Here is a 14,064-nt window from a genome sequence, read left to right on the forward strand (position 1 = left end):
GAGAATGTGAATTTCGGATGGAGACATTGTTCTGGGATTGAAACCAGTGACTTTTTTGTGCAGGATTTTGTAAGTTTATTGTCTTGACTCTTAATATCGATATTTTGCATGCTTTATGTTTAAAGTAGGGTTTCAATTATGCCACGACTGAATGTTTTATTATTGCTAAAATTTTGCTTCAATATTACATGAAAAATTGTCCCCTCTAAGGTCTATAGGGGAACTCTTAATGTGCAAACCCTATATTTAATTTCTCCCCTCACAGGGGTTTTTAGAAGTGGATGCCCTAGGCACCCCCCCTTACTCCATCAATATCCCTCCCTTGGATTTGTGTGCCATAAAGACTCCATTGAACCCTAGTAGGATAAGGCATTGGTACAAGAGTGTGTTGATCACCATAAAACTTAATAAAAATTATCTCCTTTACTCTCCCCTAGATGGCTAGGGAAGCCACCAAGGTCTTTAGAGCAGATTTATGCATAAAAATGTAATTTGAACGCATGTAGGTGGCTCATAATTAAGGAATTGTCTCTATAAATAGTCTAGGAACAAAATCTAGCATAGGGCATACCCTAGACCTCCTTAACAGGGTTGATGTCACCCCTTTATTGTTGTTTATGCATGCTTAACCATAGAATTATGAACACTAGTCTAAACTTAGCCTCTATTGGAAGCCCTTATTCCTTTATTGTTGCATATCATTTTTAGGCCTTTTCTAAGGTTGTTATATGACATTGAATCCCATATTATCGCACACCATCCAAACCCTAAATTATAGTATCCTATTTAGTGGTCTAGGCTAAGAGTACTTGAACCCTAGCATAGAAAACCTAGGCCATTTTTTGCCTTGCCAGTACTCTGTCCAACTTGAGACCTTTAAAACTCTTCACCTTGAGCCCTAGTATTAGAGTATCTTTATAGGTGATTTAGGGAAGCCTCCCTTGTGGTTTAAATCCCACTAAAGCGCAGGAAAAATGTTGTTGCAGTGGCAGTGGCAACCCTTTCCTTTTTTTCCATAAGGTCTAACCTTCCCCTGGTGAGGCTTTGCATTGGGCCTACTACATTTTGCAACAACAATTGGTATTTTTTGCCGTAACTTACTTTTATATCAGAACTAACACTCATTAATTAGCTCCTAACTCTCATTTTATTGTAGTGGTTATGCCCTAGTTTCTTGAGGCATTTATTCACTTATTGGGCACTAGTCTATCTAACCATATAGAGGTGTATGTTTGTTGAAGTGAATCATATTGTGCATTACAACAATACAATTTATAGGTTTGCTTCCATATATTAGGATACCCCCTGTGGCTTCAAGGAATTGGCCTAAAGTGAAGAGGAAATCATGCTAAGGTGATAGTGGTGCATTTCCCAAGCCTGCTTACCCCTATGGCATCATGTTGGGACTTTCATAAGGGTGTTAATTTGGTCAAGGTAACAAAATGCATTACAAGTCTTAGGTTCAAATACCACAATCGACTTCCTTTGGTCTTGCACTAGAAGGGTTGGTTGAGGGTGCTCCAAAAGGGATTGCGACATGCAACACTTATTCAACACAACGACAAGCCATTACGTGGAATGTGAGAAGAAAAGGATTTATGGACAAAGGAAAAAACGTCGTCAAGAACCCCTCACGCACCTGTTTTCGGGATTCACACACCCATTTTGAGGGTTCGACAAACCCATTTACACAAAAGAACCCAGCCCGAAGATACTAAGTAATGGGTTCTTATGGGAAGTATCAGGTTCGTCTAGGAAGTACCCGTTCCAGCACCCAATTCATGGGGACGAGAACCTGGAACAAGTTCGCGAACCCGTGCTTCACAAATGCCAAGGCAAGAAGGATTTTCCTAGAACGAGTCAAAGACCACTTTATCCCTCACCTGACTGGGAAGAAGAAAGCCAAAGAAATGCGAACTGCTATCATTAGTCTTTATCAGGGTTCGAACGAGGCCAGAAAGTCGGTACTAAAGGACAAGCTTAGGACCATTAAAATGTCCCATTCAGATTCAGTGGTTTCTTACCTTAACAAGTTTTCCAAAGTAAAGGAAGAGTTGGCTGGTGTGGGTGAGAGAGTTCCAAATAGGGATCTGGTAGATTTTGCTCTATTGCATTTCACCAAATCATGGCAAGCCTTCACGAATGGGATATGTGCCCGAGAAAACTTTCCAAATTGGGAGCCTTCGTTGGGTGACTGCATCCAGGAGGAGATTCGCAGACAAGCTCAAGTTGGATCTTCTGTTAAAAGCGAGGAAGATGAAGAAAATTTTGCTCCAACCAGCAAAGGGGCCAATTCCAAGGGCAAAAGAGCAATGGTGATTTGAGTTCTAAGGGAGAGAACAAGAAAAAGGATCTTAGCAAGATCAAGTATTTTTCATGCCACCAGTTTGGGCATTACGCTACCAAATGCCCCAATAAGAAGAAAGTGTCCAGGAAGGACCAAGTAGTAGCCTTTGCAAAGATAGATGAGTTTTCCTCTCATTTTGAGAAGGATTTCTCACTCATTACTTGTATGGCAAGTTCAATGGCCACCAGTTTATGGAATGTGGACCCAGACTCCAAGGTGCCAAAGCAGATTGGGGTTAGGCATAAGAGCATATATAGATTGCAGTTTGATACAGCCGCAGCACTGACTACCGAAGGAGGTTGTGACTCAAGCAGCGAGCTTGGAGAGTTGTGGCATAGGCGCATGGGGCATCTACACCATGGAGCACTAAAGATTCTTTACGAGATAGAAACGGGGCTACCATAATATAGCGTTGATCAACATGAGGACAAGTCATCTTTTCCTAGCAGAGAAGACAAGGCTAAGTGTATCTTGGACCTTGTTCATTCAAATGTATGTGTTCCTTTCTCTACAATATCCCTTAATGTGTACAAGTACTATGTCACCTTCATAGATGATCACTTGAGGATGACATAGATATTTTTCATGAGGAAGAAGGATGAGGTCCTCTCGAAGTTTCTGAAGGCCTTGACTGAAAACCAAACTAGCAAGAAGATTAAGGCGTTGAGGTCAGATAATGGTCGGGAGTACATCTCAAACGCATTAAGGACTTATGTGCCAAGGAGGGCATTGGGAGAGAGTTGATCACACCATATAATCCTTAGCTGAACGGGGTGGCAAAGCGCAAGAACAGGACCATGGTTGGAGCAGCCAAAGCCATGTTGCATGATCAAGGGCTGCCAAGTTCCTATGCGTTGAGGCATGCAATAAAGTAGTATTCTTGCAGAACCAACACCCACATGGAGTATTGGGTTGAGTTAAACCAGAGGAGGCATTTACAAGGAAGAAACCAAATGTGTCTCAATTTTGCATATTGGATAGCCTTGTATATTGCCATGTACCAGAGGAGAAACAGAAGACATTAGAGCCCACAGTAGAGAAGGGCGTCTCCGTGGGTTACAGCGAGACATCCAAGACGAACAAGGTGTACATTACAGCACACGTGAAGACTTTCATTAGGAGAGATGTGAAGTTTGAGGAGGATAGGGCTTTAAGAAAGTCCTTAGAGCGTGAGCAAACTACAATACAAGAGGAGCGGCAAGAGGCTTAACCAATACCTCAAACCACAGTTGTGCATGGGTAACACAAGGACGAGAAAGACACGTAAATGCAAGAGTGAGTGGGGCCTGCACAATTAATGACTCCTAGTATTGGGAGAAGGAGAGCGAGATGGCCAAATCAGTGGATCCAGGAGGCACAGGAGCAAGTTGGTGCTCCTAATACATAAGATTTCGACAGAGCAAGAAGCCACAAAGGTACACAGGATATATGGCACTTAGGGCAGAGTTACTGATAACGAGACTTCTACTTATTAGGAGGCAGCCACTCAACAAGTATGGAGAGATGTCATGGTGGAGGAGTATGCCTCCATAATGAAGAACGATGTCTGGGAGGTGGTTCCAAAGCTAGACAGGGAAAATCTATGGTAGGCTCTTGTTGGGTCTACAAGATCAAGCATGGAGGTAATGGCAGCATCAAGAAGTACAAGGCGAGATTCGTGACAAGAGAGAGTTGACTATGACAAGACCTTTGCCCCAGCTGCCAGGTATTTGTCTGTCAAGGAGGTTGCAGCTACTGTAGCACAGATAGGGTGGAAGATCCACTAGATAGACGTGAAGATAGCCTTCCTCAATGGGGCCTTTAAGGAGGAGATTTACATTGAGCAGCCAGAGAGATTCAAGACAGGCAGCGAAGATACACACGTATGCAGACTCAAGAGAGCTTAATATGGGCTCAAGCAGGCTCTGCAAACATGGTATGCTCAAATAGACAATTACCTTCAGGGATTGGGCTTCACCAAGAGTGAAGCGAACGCCAACCTCTACTACATTGTTGTTGGAGGTGAGCCGCTTATTCTAGTGCTATATGTGGACAACCTGATTTTGGTAGGCACAGATAAACTCATTCAGGAGTGCAAGAGAGATCTTGCAAGCAAGTTTGAGATGAAGGATATGGGGTTGATGCACTATTTCCTTGGGCTTGAGGTTTGGCAGGGTGATGGAGAGATCTTCATGGGATAGGGAAAGTACGCTCTGTAGATTTTGAGGAGATTTCACATGCAGGATGGCAGGCGCATGACCACACCTATAGTCACAAAATGGAGGAAGGTGGATACATCCAGATTGGAGCAAGTATATCCCACACTTTACTGCCAGGTGATTGGGTTGCCAATTTATTTGGTGAACAAGCAGCCGAACATATGCTTTGCAGTCAACTCTTTGGGCCAATGTTTGGTCGAGCCGACCAAAGTCATTGGGTTGTTGCAAAGCATGTGTTGAGATATCTCAAGGGGACAATAGAGCATGGATTGTGGTATAGACAGGTTGATAAGTTGAGGCTTGGGAGCTTCACTGATGCAAATTGGGAGCCACATACAAGGAGTGCACATCAGAGTGTGCGTTCAATGTTGGATCGGTAGTTGTTTCTTGGTTTAGCAAGCAGTAGAGATCAATTGCACTGAGTTCAACCGAGGCCGAGTACATGGCTGCTAGTTTGGCAGGGTGCAAAGCTATTTGGTTGAGGAAGCTTCTTATGGCCCTGTTCAGGACAAAGTTGGACACCCGACAGTGATACACTGTGACAATCTAAGTTGTATCAAGCTTTCTAAAAATCAGGTTTTTTACGATCGCTCTAAGCACATCAACATACGTTATCACCACATCAAAGATATTGTTCAAAGAGGTATCGTTACACTCCAATACGTACCCACAAAGGAGCAGACAACAGATATTCTAACCAAGGTTTTGCCAGGGACCAAATTTGTATACCTCAGAGAGAAGTTGGGCATAATGCTAAACACCTTCCTCTCTAAGAGGGAGTGTCGATTGGAGTAAAGAAGCAGTGTAATGCTTGTCGAAGTGCTAAGGCTAGCAAAAGAACATAGAAGACTGCCACTTTAGCATAATATTAATTTATTTAACTATTTCCTAAAGTTGGACTTAGGAAAAAGTAAAAGTTCCTAAGTTAATTTATGATTTAATCTCAGCCATTAATCATGATTTAATCTCAGTCATTGAGAAGGATATTAGGGTTGAGGTCGAAATTATAAGAGGAGATAGAGTGTGTTAGTGGCAACTCAATTGAGCACAAGCAATGTGTGTATTAGATCAACAAAGGAAGAGTTGACGGTTTCAGCAAATCACAGTGAAACAGGATCGATGAAGAAATCAAGTGAGTGTCAAGCTCTTACATCCCCAGCGTAGTCATACCATTTGCACGTGAGCGCAAGAGAGAGGATTTGTGCTCACGCATGTGCGCAGTTTATCTAATTTGCACAGGGATTTTGCAAATGTAATGTTCAAGAAGGGGGTCGATTCATCTTGGAGGATTGATCAGTTGTTCATGTGATAAAAGGAAAGTTTTTCCCTTGTTGTAATTCTCAAAAGAAAATCCGTTGTTGAAGAAAATAATAAATGACACACAATGTTGCAGGTTTTAACTTTTTCCCGTATTTGGGTTTCTTGTGCATATCTTGTGTTCTATATGTTGATGTGTTTGTCTTTTGATTTATTTTATGTTGTGCATGTTAGAAAACTCAGTGTGTGTGTGATTTAAGTTTCCAGAATATCAGTTGTTTATATTTCTGGGTTTTTACACCTAGAAAATTACAAATCAATTTACTAGGTTTTGAGGAAATCTAACACATGTTATCTTGTTCATCTACTACATCTTCCCTTATGGTATAATTTTCATCCATCTTAGATTTTGTTATCCACTCTTCCATGAGATTTAATATCTTATCATAATCAATTGGCACTGCATCTAGGTGTTGTCCTTTTGATTCAGGCTTCAGCATCTGCATTCTCTTTCTCTGTCACAAAGTTGCTAACTTTCTTTCCATATGCTAAGATCTTGCCTCTAGCCTTTTCATTTTTGCATACTTGATACAATTCTACATTTTTCTCTTCCTCTATGATAGTCTTTACTGGTTGTCCATCTTCATAACCTACATACACACAGGAATCCTTAGTTTCAAAATTTTGAGACTCCTTGGTCTCTATGGATGGCTCTAACATCTCTTCCTTATGTTGGTCTAAATCTTCCCAAAACTCCATGAGACTTTCATCAAGTCTCTCATCTTCTTCCTTATCTTCTCTGAGCATTGTTCCCTGCTCTGGTTCCATTTTCATGGATTTCTATGCATATGCAGCTCTACTAAGTTTTCCCTCTATTTAACCAGGACTTCAACCTATGTAGCAACTTTCTTGCACACAATTTCACAATAGGTCATTTAACTCTTTTTCTCAACTTCCAACCATAACTCTGGTTTCTTTTGTCTTCTTCCTCTTGTACCAAATCTATTAGAACACTAAGTCTCTCCTTCAAATCAACTATTTCTTTGTCCAATTCTTCGTCACTCATCTTCTTCCTGCCAACTACCTTGGCACTTTCTCTCATTTTGTTGCTACCTGTGTCATGCAGAAACACACATCCTTTCTTGTCCACACAATATCTTATCTACTTCAAGATCTTGTCCTACTCTGATACCAAAATGATGACAAAGTGCCACAATGGAAGCTCCACACAAATCTAAACTAAATAATGCAGCTACAAACAAAAAAACTGAAACAAATAATATTAATATTTAGAACTCAATTTTATTCATCAATAGTTGGAGTAGCAGTTCCATTTTGGTACAAAAAAACTTCACATTCACTTGTGGGCATGGCAGCAATGCAACAAAAGTATGTACAGCCTATTTGATTTTTTGAGATTAGACTAAATAGCAAGGGAGATAGAAATTATGACATGTTTTCCGCCAAAAATGTAACAGGAAATAACAGATCAACTTTACTGGAGGTCAACTGTCCCCACAGTGTTGTAAATCAGCCATGAACTTATCTATGTAAGAGCCTATAAGCGAAAGTGATTCTCACCTTATATCCCAATGAGCTAAAAATCAGTCTGAGATCTTACGCTAAAACAGTGCCATACAGAGAGCATGGCATGATCTAGGATATATCATCTGCAAAAGAAAGCACCGAAAATATTAATAAAATTATTAGATGATGAAAAGCATGAAAGGCCAAAAAGTTGCAAGGATGTAACAAGCATGCTGTAAATAATCAAGCAAAATTGATTGTTATTTTGCCATGTACAATGAGAATTGTCAAGTTTGCTGGATTTTCCTTGAAAATGCAATCTATAATAACTCTATCCCTACCAACTGTATTTTGATAGCATGCTTTGCCATTTTTCTAATTCTCTGTCATGAAATTTCCGGCCCTTGACATTTCTTACCTACTAAAAGACAGGAAATTTTTGGCACTTGACATTTCTTCTTTATTGAATTTCAGAAATATTCAAATGTCTAATAGCCAGTTATTTGTAAAAAATGCCCTGTATGTAAGTATTATTTTATCTAATAGTAAAGATAAATAAAGCATTTTCATTTAACAAAAAAAAACTAAACGACCAACTTAGATGTTAATTTCTTCTTTAGCAAATATAGAGCACTTTTTTCGTCCACCGAGCTACTAGATGGCCAATTGATATTGCATCGCATAAAAGAAGAATCCTAAATAACAATATATAGGATAAGAATGGAGAATTGGATATACCCCAAACACCATCAATAGAAAACGTTTCCATGCTGAAATGCATCCACTCGAGTTTCCATTTGGAAGTTTCAAGTACTTGTAATCTCCCCAATGTTAGAGAGAAGCTGTCATACAGAAAAGAAAGCAGTCACAAGAAATATTGAAAACAGGAGGTGTTTTGTCAAGGTGGAAGAAGATCAGAGTCTACATAATCTGCTATATTTTTCCCATTCTTAGAGTTTGTGTTTGGTATGCTGCATCTATAGATTTTTTGACATTAAAGATTCCTTCTACTGGTGACAAAATGTTATATACATCTCTTTAATACAAAGAAAAAAGAGGCAGGCCGTGCATACAGCCTCCACAGGCAGTAGAAAAAACTACGAAAACTAAAAAATGCGTGCTAGCTTATTCCAGAAAACCTTAACACAAAGTGCTGCTATAACCTAGTGTCCAAAATAGCAAAATGAACCAGAATGCATACAGCCTGATCATAAACACTGGTGTATCTATATCTAAACTGGGAGAATACATTTTAAAGGCACAGATCATATCCCTGCTTGCCAGAACCTCTGATTCTTAAAAACCAGCATTCTTACTTCTTCTTTTTTTATTAAATCCACCAAGTAAAACCTGATGAAATTCATTCTCCATTTTTTGTTTTTTATTCCTAGTTCTATACAACATCTGAGAGACTTGGAATCGTTTCTGAGCCATAAAAACACCTCTCTATAAATCTAGTAGGTCTGAAAGGAAACTAGAAAGGCACATGCCCCTCCAACCTACGAATGCAAACCCAGGTTTATACCCTTGGTTTATTGGACAGAAATAAGGATTACTTTGTTCCAGCCTTAGATATGTGCTCTTGTTTCACTGTTCTCTATCTTCTGAGCATGTTACTATGTTGGTTAAGTTCTTGCTCTTGTCCAGTCGCAAATAGGCTTGTTGAACTGATTATTTGTTTAACGTTTATTTAACCCTATGTTTTGGGAGCGGAGATAACAGATCTCAGATCATACATGATTTCCACAGCAGAATACAGAAACACGCCCTAACTAGCACTAATTCGCTATGTTTTCATAGAAGAGAGGCATTCGACGGCGTTCCGACTAGGGAACAAACTCAAACGTCGGAAAACTGTTCCAACAATTTTGGATTGAACCCTGTCATCCTGAATCTCCAAAGAAACCGAGCTACAGAAGGCAAAAAGAAAGCAGGGTAGAAAAGTGTACAAAACAACCAAACAATTTAATTTATAGAAAGCAGGCATTAAATTTGTAGACTAGCCGAAAGGGCTTGATCATCTGCTCTTACCATCGAAATCGCTTCTACAAAAGCCGTCCACGCCAAAAAGTATAAGAAGAATCAACGATAACAGTCGAAGAGAACAGGAAAAATATGCATAGAAGGGAGCCGAAGGATTCTGTAATTATACAGAAAATAAAATCTTCTTACAGACGCTGGAAAAAACTCGAATGTCCGAGACCGATCTTTAAATAACCTAAATGATCTCTTTCTTTGATCTCTTCTTTAACATCTGGCTACTGTACAGCCGTCAACTAATTTAGAACATACATCCAGCAAAGCCTAAAATCTCTGACAAGTGGCGCTACTTCCGTCCAATTTCTGATCCTTTCGTGAATCAGTATATCCCAGGTGCTCTCTCCCTATTGTGTACTCTATTACAACTTTGAATCTCGATCTTACAAAGAAAAGCTTTAAATAAATAAAACAGTACTGTTCACCAGTACGAATTCACTATAAACTTTTAAAATTGCAAATTTACCTCGAAGATGATAAGTGTAATCCATCTATAAATGCTTTGAATTAAGCTTTACATAAATGGAACAGTGACGCGTATTTGCACTAATGAGAGTACGAATCCGCGCATTCGTTCCGTTTTAGAGTACGATTCCGTTCTAAACCTTTAAAGCTTGCAAAATTCAATCCCACAATACTAATTTGAATCAATTTTACAAATAATTACAAAAGAAGCTGTACATGAAAAGCGACGCGTATTTTAACTATTCGCTAGTACGGATCTGTTCCAAACGTGAAAAATTTGCAAAACTACACCTGTTTTGATGTAAATATACGAAAATTGGCGTTATTTACCATTCAAATGGTCTCACTACTGTAGAACATGCTGATCCGTTGTATTACTGCGGCTGTTTTTATAAAGGAATGGACTTCGTAGCTTCACGAAATTGGACCGGCCTTTTTGTTTTAAAATTGAAATAGTTTGAGCTCGTTCTGCCCTGAGAATCTCCGTATTTGCTCATTCAAAGGACGGAACATGCAGACATTTCAGAAATCGAAAAACATAGTCTCGATTCGAGAAATATCTGAAACTTAATCGCTGAAATCCCTGCGCCAACCTGAACTGAGGTATCCAAGGCTTCGATCATTTCCATTCAATGTATCAGGAGGTTTTTGGCTTTTCTTTTAAAAGAGAATAGTTGTCCTCTATTATGTAACTCCAAACTCCCCACCTTCGGGCACCTTTCTGGAGGAACTATTTAAAAATATATATATATATATATATATATTTTTTTTATTTTTTTCATATAATTTTATCATTTATGGGCGGGGTCCATCACCATACGAGAAGGTGGAAGGTTATCATAATCAATCTTTGTGGGGTTCTCAAAATCCTACTCCTATGCTCAAGTCTAGTTTATCATGGGTGTCCAAGGCCAGATGTCACGGATGGTCAACAAAATACATAGTGCATCTCACTCGATGGTGCACAAAATACATTGGTACATCTCACTGAAAGGAATTTAATTTAGCATGCATACGAATGTATATTTATGGTTTGTTTTGGTTAATTGGTAATTAATTAGTGTGAGAGATATTGTAATAGTATATTTATTTATTTATTTTTAAAGTAAAGGGTTATATATATTTATATTAAAGAAAAGTGGGAGGGGATTTAATATTCTTACATTTTTATTGAGAAGTGTTTTTGGCGAAAATTTCATATTCATTTGTTCAGGCGTTTTGAATCAACAAATGTGGTTCAACAATTTGATCTGAGTTTCAACAATTGTATTTTTATCTTAGTAAATTGAAAGTTTACTAGTTTGTGTAGGATTGCACGAGTTTATACAAAAAAAAATCACAACTGTAAATTTTGCAGTAAGACCCTAGCAAAGGACCGAACTAGGCGCATAGACCAAAAAAACTTGTAGCTTGAGAGAAATCACCTGACACTGCATCCACCCTCGTCAAGTTCCCGTGGGCAACAAGTTCTATTACCACCAGAGAGAGAAGTGTTAGGGGCATGAGTTCCATTTGAATTGCCTTCTGCAGTGAGCAATGAAATGTCTAGAGCAGCAACCCAATCCGAGAGAAGGAGAATGTCCTTCTTTATATCATCCCATGCCTCCTTTGTTTCCATACAATGAGTGAGAATCTTTGTCTCCTTTGTAACAGCCCTGAATTAAAGTTTCATGTAATAAAGGCAAAATAAGACCAAGGTCATGGGACATATATTCCAAGTTGAATGGTGGGCAAAACATTATAATGGGCATCACTTGCGATGTATTAATGGCTATGGAAATTTGAAAAGACATTGATAAAGACAGAGGCAGTAAATGACATTTAATTATGAAAATAAAGGAAAATAGGAGAAAATGAAGGTGAAGAAACACAAATATGCATGCAAGGGAAATTAGAGGCAAAATGAAGGAAAATGAAAGAAAAAGGAGATATCAATGATAAAAAGGCATTAGAGAATCAGTTCATAGCTTTTGTTAGTTTTGGCTTTGGATCAGTTTTCAGAGATAGAGAGAGAGAAAGCGAAGGACTAGCAAAGGAAGATCAAGGATAAGCAAAGGAAAGCAAGGAGAAGGTTGGCTCAGTAACTTCAACAGGAAGATCTTGCAGGTAACAGGTTGCATGGGTGATTTCCTTGCTGGGATGTGAATGCATGGTACATGCATTTGTTTATTTGGTTCATTTGTTGTAGTTGCCATGGGTTTTGTCTAGTTTGATAGTGATTTCAGCCTTGACTTGCCATTTCTTAAATAGCCATGGTATGATCTAATTATTTCTTAGTTGAGCTTTGGATTGCCAAAAGGTTTTGGAATCGAGTGAGGTGGTCTCGGTAAAATCCCAAAGGTTTGGGGTGGGGATGGTTTTCTCCAGGACACCCTCGACAGGTGGGTGGAGATAGGAAAATTCCTCAAGGTATGGTTAAGGAATTTTGAGGCATCCAAACTTGGTTTGGTTTTGTGATCTTGGGACCGGTTTATGTGAGATCACGGTAACTTGAGGGTATAGGTGGTTTAACCTATGGATTCCTAGTTTGATTATGTATTGGTTTATCCCATGAGATCCCACATTCATGTTTATATGACATGAGGGTGATTGCTTGAAAGAAATATTTGGTTCAACCCAATCTATGGTGGGGTGGTACGTGGAAGTCCCTGACTTGGTTGGATTTTGCATAAGTTAACAGGAGATATTCTTCTAATATAATTAATGAGCACTTGTACTTGTTATTATGTGGATTTTATGGTTGATTTGTCATGGTTTCTATTCTGATTATATGTTGGTTATATGCATGGTTCTATGATGTGCTCTAGTTATGGCTATTATTCATGATTTGATAATTTATTGAATGGTTGATGAATGCATGGGCTAACAAGTGTTGTTGCAGCTAGTTTGAGAGAGCATTGAGCCTTCTTAGTGATTCTCAGATGAGGTTCAAAAGTTTATGATCAAATATGCATTCATGACTTGTAGCTTTCATGTTTACCATATGTTTGACGAAATGTCTATCATGTACTAGGCATGTTTTGGTCAAGATCTTGTTCAAGTTTTGGATGGTTAGCCTTGTTGTCGTGTTACTTATGATTTTGAGAAGTTACAGGTAGTTTTGGGCAGTGGTATGGAGGCTTTCTTGAAAAAGTGGCGTAGATCTCACGACTACATCCACAGTACATGGGATTTTTTGTCATAATTGCACGCAACAAGGTCTATGGTGCGGTTGGAGCCTCCCAACCGCATGCATGAAGTGTTAGGGGTGCGATCGGGGAGTTTCTCTTGTGAAAAAGAGTTCCATCTCATGGATTGATCACTTAGGGTGGTTTGCAGGCTCCTGAGTGGTCAGTAGTCCTAAGGAAGGTCAGTAAGTTGTCGATCTATAGGCCCCACTTCCATCATTGGAACTTGGAGGTCGGGTCATGTCATAGTAGCACTCAGTTTAAATTTACCTTGGAGAGCTTATAAAAGAGGGTAAATGTGGGAGGGGCTGTTACAAATTGGTATTAGAGCTTCCAAGTTCAAACACTTGGACTAGATGAGCTATATGTGATTGTTATAGATGCATGTCAGTTGTATGCATGCATTGCAATGACTATGGTTGTCATGTATATAGTCCGTGTTACATTTGTGTTATCATACATGATGTTGATATGTTGATGTCATTATGTATATATACATGTAGATCGTGTTATTCCTCACTGATTTGTGTAGATGAGATAGTCTCCACTGAACTTCATTAAGGTATGGTTTGATCATGTTTATATTCGGTTTATCTAACATGGTATACTTGCAGGAAGAAGAAGATCATAGATTATGAGAAGAATGGTGGATTACAATTCACGTGACTCTCCCAACAGATCAGTTAAGTGACAAAGAGTTGAATATTCTCTTGGTATAGCAGATACATTGAGAAGTTTGAAGGCATAAATCAAAAGTTGCAAGGCAAATAATAACAAGTTGATTGAGACATGGGAAATGTTTGCCAAAGCTCAAGAAAAGCAATTCGAGGTTAATGCAATGATCCTCCAGAGCCTATCAGATTTGCAGAGACGGGGACAGTTAAGGATTAGTCGTGGACAGGAGGAAAGGACTAATGGGGGATATGGTAACAGGCCTTGATCAGGATATAAGTTGGACAAAGATGATATAGTCAGAGGTGGCAGACGGTTGGATACACCTAACAAGAGAGGTGGTGCTTATGAGTTCTATTCTAGTTCTTGTTTAGAGAGACATCATCGTCATCAC

General features: G+C 39.1%; 1 protein-coding gene across 4 annotated transcripts in view; it reads right to left on the minus strand.

Annotated features, from left to right (window-relative positions):
* The window catches only part of LOC149242385 (cytochrome P450 family protein), a 33,742-nt gene extending 23,223 nt beyond the window's left edge, over positions 1-10,519 (minus strand). The window contains exons 1-4 of one of the 4 annotated variants that reach the window (XR_016246633.1): positions 10,162-10,519; positions 9,361-9,979; positions 8,068-8,171; positions 7,382-7,472 (exon numbers count right to left, since the gene is read on the minus strand). The gene's annotated coding sequence lies outside the window, so the exon portion shown is untranslated. Of the gene's footprint in view, positions 1-7,381; positions 7,473-8,067; positions 8,172-9,360; positions 9,980-10,161 lie in introns of those variants that run through there. The other 3 variants (XM_089374228.1, XM_089374227.1, XM_089374229.1) reach the window with 3 other exon arrangements.
* Positions 10,520-14,064: the final 3,545 nt, after the last annotated feature.

The sequence above is a fragment of the Pinus tabuliformis genome, chromosome 8 (assembly GCF_031772625.1).
Source record: "Pinus tabuliformis cultivar Carrire ecotype Pingquan chromosome 8, CPIR1, whole genome shotgun sequence".
In the NCBI taxonomy this organism is placed as follows: Eukaryota; Viridiplantae; Streptophyta; class Pinopsida; order Pinales; family Pinaceae; genus Pinus; species Pinus tabuliformis.